The sequence below is a fragment of the Henckelia pumila genome, chromosome 4 (genome assembly GCF_033568475.1).
Source record: "Henckelia pumila isolate YLH828 chromosome 4, ASM3356847v2, whole genome shotgun sequence".
Lineage (NCBI taxonomy): Eukaryota > Viridiplantae > Streptophyta > Magnoliopsida > Lamiales > Gesneriaceae > Henckelia > Henckelia pumila.
Window position 1 is genome coordinate 124,993,043 of NC_133123.1, and position 5,983 is coordinate 124,999,025.

A 5,983-nucleotide genomic window follows, 5' to 3' on the forward strand; every position below is an offset into this window, starting at 1 on the left:
AGTAGAATAATTGGTGTATTTTTTTTTTAATTTTAAAATGGGTAATATAATCCCCAATTAAAACCTTTTAATATATTAATAACATTTAAAAAAAGTTAATTAGAATGATTTCTAAATTCTACAAAATAAAATTTAAAAATAAAAATCTATAACGGATTAATAGATAAATCAACCCTAAATAGAATGGATAAAAGCTAGCATTGGAAACTTACTAGGATTCATGATACATTGATACTACGAATGCTCTATATATAATAAACCATGCATCGTTCATTTACATAATAAACGGAAATTCAACAGCCTATATATATATAAATCTAGAAGCCAGAAGAGTATCGACAAAGTATTTGGAAAATTTATCATTGTCTACAACATATATTCAATGGAGCTCGATCGGATGATTGAGTTCAATATCATTAGGTTCCCGCATCCACGTCGATCTTGTTCAGGAGAAGGAGACAAGAGAGCGCAACCAATTTTGTGCCGATGGAGACATCCACCTGTGGGACTTGTGGCAGTAAACTGTGACGCATCATATCGTGTCTCAAATGATACTGGAGGCTATGGTATAATAATCAGAGATCATATGGGAAGAGTGAAGATGATGAAAGCTTCTCGGTTTCGAATGAGTTGTGCGATTGACAAACAGAAAGCATCAAGAATGGAGTATGGAGTCAAGGTGTTGATGCTCGAGATGATTGCCATTCGAGACGGGCTTCGGCTTTCAAAGAGTTTAGGATTTATGGCGGTAGAGGTGCGATCCGACTCCAAGACCGCAATCGCCATCTTGATCGGGCAAGCCCCATGCCCCAACGACTGCCGGGAAATTGTATCTCAGATCATGTTGGAGTTGCGTTTGTTTCCCGTTCTTGGCTTCATCTTCGTGTACAGAGAATGCAACAGAGCAGCAGATTTCCTATCTAAATTCGTCACGGGAGACGGAGAAAAGTGCATGGATTGGTCGGAACTGCCTCAAGCTTTACACCAAATAGTATTAGATTGAATATTATATCCATGATAAAAAAAAAATATCATTATTATATATGAAACGTAGAGTTAAATACAAATTATGTGCCACTATAAAGATATATAATAAATGGGTCCAAATTTATTTTATTCAATAAAATTCAGTTTCTATATTATACATACAAAATCGCTTGGAGTCAGTAGTCTCGCATGGAAATAGCCCATGTTTCATCTGTATATCTTTCCCCAACCCATATTCTTTAGGGAATTGTTCCTCCAGAAAATGATCAAACTCCAAGCATACTTCTGGAATGTCACTTGGAAGTGGATGTTGACAAACTTCACACATGAGGATAATGCAGCATTTACAAAATACTAAAAATATGATGTGGTTTAGCCTTTAGAGGAACCGTATCAATTCTAAGGTTGAACATAATATTTTTTTAATTTTTCCCATAAAAGATCAGGATGCATGGAGTCAACAAATCATACCGCGACCAAAGTTAGGTCGGAAGAGCACATGCTTACAGGAACCACACAATTCTTCATCGGCTGAAACCGGCTTCCAAGTTCTAAGATTTCCAGGATTCATATTTTTATCTTTGATACTGCTAGCATTAGTACTTGTCAAAGTATCTTCTTTGTGAGCCGGTAAGTTTGAGATGCCAGTCTCTGGATGAATTGGAACAGGTCCAACCTGCTCCATCCTCCCCGGAATCTCCTCCTTGCCTATAGATCACGGATTGAGTGATGAATCAGCTCGAGATATATATGCATGGTTGTAAAGAATTAGGGGACTCGATGACTACAAGTCTTCCAATAACTTGTGGCGATAAATAGCTCATTAACTTCTCATCTTCTGCAGCATGAAAAATTATCAAATTGCATAAACCACTGGCTGAGCTTGCATCAGTTATCATCAACCAAGTACCAAAAGAACAATAATACAGTAAAGCTAAACTAAAATTTGGTTTCCTCTTTTCTCAAAGGCAAGAGGATACATTTTCAAGAGCATCATATTGAAGTAAAATGATAATACCCGTTCCTACATATCGAACAACCAACGGGACTTGTGCAGATCACTCATGGACTTATGAATACACCAGAAACAGGAGATATGACCACAAGCTGTGACAAATGAGAGGGAAGAATTAGTCACAAGCTAATCGACCAGGGGGTTGTGTATATGTATCATGCATGGAACAAAACTTTAACTAGCTAAAACAACAGGCTTGTATAGAAAATCTCTGCAGAAAAACATTAAAAAAAAACAAACAAGAGAGTTTAATTGCCTTGAGATATTTCTAAAGAAAACAAGTGATCAAACAGGTGGTAGGCATGAACATGCACTATAACAGCAATTTGAACATGTCAACGAAACTTCAAAGACTACATGATTAATTTAATATACACGCCAAGCTGGTTTCTACCCATTCATAGTAATAACAACTAGAAAGCACAAACTGGAAATCAAACAAAACCAGGAAAATATACATTCGTGCATTACTGAAAAATCATAGATAATACACAAACAACCGTCTTCCAAGAACACGCATATTGCGCATCAATTATTGGGTCCTTTTTCCTCTCAAATTCAGATCAATGGAAAACCAACGTACGACAATTGCATCGGACCAATTGACCTCAAATTGACATTAAAAACAAACAAACATATTGGCAAACGAATGCAGGAAAAACAAATAATGAAATGGCACGGGCGAATAAATTATATGCTTCGTGAATCATCCCCGATCCATCATAATCCGATTCATTCTCCATTTCTTTAAATTTTTTCCGATCAGCCCTGTGTGACACCGACAGAGAGGAGGGCTGGGTAGGGTTGGATAACAAACTAAAATATCTATTTTTCAGGATGTTGGATTAAATTTTTTTGATTTTTTTGATTTTTTCTTTGGTATATCAAATTTTTTTTCGATGCCTATATTGTATTAGTACGGACTTTTTGCATACCAAAATTTTATAATTTCGATATCGGTACCGATAGGAATATTTTTCATACCAATATTTTTAATACGATATATCGAAAAATGAATCCAGAAGACCGAAAGATTATGGAAGAAAGTCGAACATATATAACCATTCCGGTTCATGTTTCATTCGAGCCGGCCTTGGTTTAATTTGGTCTTTCCTTTTACAAATTTAATTTCTAATTTTAAAAACAATCATAGTTGTATTAAAAAAAATATAAACCTGCAGAAAAAAATTATTATTATCATGACTTTAAAATTTTGAATTGAGTTGTTATATTTATATAATTTCTAAGATGATGCTATATGTACGTCATTAATATTTTTATATCACAAAAATTTAATAAAAAAAATGTCAATTGTATCAATACAATAGCAAAATGTCACAATATGTAAATATTTATGTACATAATATTGAATGTATCTTTATAGTGTGCTTGTATTATTAATAAAAAAATGAGATTTCGAATTGATTTGGTTTTCAAATTCATGTAAATATCGATGTACATCATATGTTGGATGTACATTTAACATTGTTATATATAAATATAAATATTTAATGAATTTTTGAAAGTAGATAGATACATGATAATTTTTATATAACTTGTATAAGTTGTATTTCACTCGTGTAGCACGGAAAATTAGTATTTGACAAATTATTTAAATTTTTTGATTTGATATAATTTATTTGAAACATATATTGGTTGCAATTCTATTGAGAAACACACAAAATATGAAAATTCAAGCGAACGAATGTACAATTTATATATACATACATATATATATATATATATACTAATGTAATATATACATCAATTTTACAAAGGTTGATGTCAGTTTCATAAATAAAAAATGTACGAATTAGGGTTCGGAACTTTCGAAATTCATTTATAAATATTAGTTTTCTTAGTTTTCTTAATCATGGCTCTCCACGCTGCACATGGGTACTACCCCATTGTGCAGCATCGACTCAACCCGTAGCGTGCACATTCCATATTAAGTGACACAAGTTAAAAATTTTACCCGTCACAGCTTTGTACTATATCTTATTTAATATTAGAAGTCTTCGCATGTGTTACGTGCAATATATAAATAATTAAGAACTTTTGTCGGAACATAAATAATTTTGATATTGATGAAATTATATGAGAAAAATTGAGGAAGAAAACTCGACAAGTTTTTGAGCAAAACTGCATTAGTAAACTAAGTTGACTTTGACTAAAGCCAAACTGAAATAGGCAAAACTTAGTTGACGTACTCTTGACCAGAGCCAAACTGAAACCATCAATCGGATCAAAGCAATCAAACTGAGTTCACTTGGTAATCTGCATTCAGTTTATCAATCTAAACTGAATCAGTCTATCAGAGGTAAACTGCTTCAACTAAGCTAAACCGAATTACCAAAACTGAACGATAGCAAGACTGAAACCATCCGAGGACTGCGTGATCAAAACATAACATACTTCATCAGTCTTGCTCTTACGGATAAGATCTTTCGTACATAGTAGACGCCGCAAGCCAGAGCACAATAATGTACTATAATGTCATAAGATGTACGAGGGAAAAACACATTAATGGCTTCAAATTGAATTTAAAATAGTCGTTGCCCACCAAGTATAAATACATATCAAAGGGTGCTTGAAGAAGCATATGTCTCCTTAGAAAAGAACTTGCAACTACATTGAAGCTATCAAGAGGTAGCTCAAGAACACAAGCACACATATCATTACAACAAATTAGTGAGGATCACATTGTGCTAAGTGTTGAGTAGTAATACAAGTGTTGAATAAGTTTATTAGTTGAAGTACTGCAAATCTTGTTGTAACAAGAATCAGTCAATGACTGAGTTCTTGAGTTTAGGAGTTATAGGATAGGCAGTGGGTAAGTCCTAGTCTTGGAGTGGGCTGTTGCAAACTGTTGTAATAGTCAAATTTTTCTAAAGTGAATCCTTATAAGGAGTAAGAATGGATGACGTAGGAGATTTAGCTCCGAACATCCATAAACAAATTCTTGTATTGTTTAGTTTCTGTCAAACACTCTCACACAATCATTCGTAACTTCAATATGCTACCTGACTCATTCCGCACTTAGTTAAAGTTGGTTGATTAACATGGATATGCGAGGAAGAAAGCAGTTCAGTTTAGGGGTGCAAACTAACCGAATCGAGCCAAATAATGATAAAATTTTAAGGCTCAAATTCGGCTCGATAAGAGTGTATTCGAGTTCGATCGAGCCGAATTCGATTCAAAGCTCGATAATTTCAAATATTTTGGCTCGATCTCGGCTCAAAATAAATTTCGAGTTCGAGTTTGGCTCGAAACATTCGAACCTAATCGTGAACTATTGCTCAGATATTATAGTTCAAAAATCCCGAAATGTTCGAAATTTTTTGAAATGTATATATATTTATTATATAATTATATTATATTAATTAATATTATGGTACGCGAAATATCGAACAAATAATTTTGGCTCGTGCTCGGCTCGAAAAAATGTTCGAGCATGTTCAAATTTGGCTCGAGTTCGATAAGCTCGAATACAGATCAAATATTTATCGAGTGGGCTCGTAAAGCTCACGAGCTGGCTTGGTTCGTTTGCACCCCTAGTTCAGTTGACTAACTAAACCGAACTCAACTATCAAGTGATATCAGAGCGATGTTCTTTATCGTCTCTAGACTTATTTCTTATGGCTATTTTCAGTGAGTTAGCCAATAGATTCTGGTACACCAGTGTGGACAACTGCACGACCAATACTATTGAGACTTGCTCTATGGCTAAAAATCTTTGGCGGCAATTGATCAAGCTAGGCGATGGGGAAATGAATACTGAAGAGAACATGAGTTCATTAATCGAGTCTATTGAATAATCATGTTTCTCAGATAAAACCTTGAATATAAATGAAGAAATTTGCTTCATGGCTCATGATGAGCAACCAACCATCAACGAGCAAGCACCAGAGCAAACTTTCATGAGTGGACATGTAGTTGACTTCAACTCCAATAAATTTACACGAGAGAAATTAGATGAAG

At 34.2% G+C, this 5,983-nt stretch overlaps 1 long non-coding RNA gene across 1 annotated transcript; it reads right to left on the reverse strand.

The window, feature by feature from the left end:
* Nucleotides 1-208: 208 nt before the first annotated feature.
* LOC140865438 (uncharacterized) lies at nucleotides 209-2,831 on the reverse strand. The gene is made up of 3 exons (XR_012144590.1): nucleotides 2,006-2,831; nucleotides 1,150-1,825; nucleotides 209-977 (listed from the first exon to the last, which is right to left on the reverse strand). It is a non-coding gene; the product is annotated as an uncharacterized lncRNA (long non-coding RNA).
* Nucleotides 2,832-5,983: the final 3,152 nt, after the last annotated feature.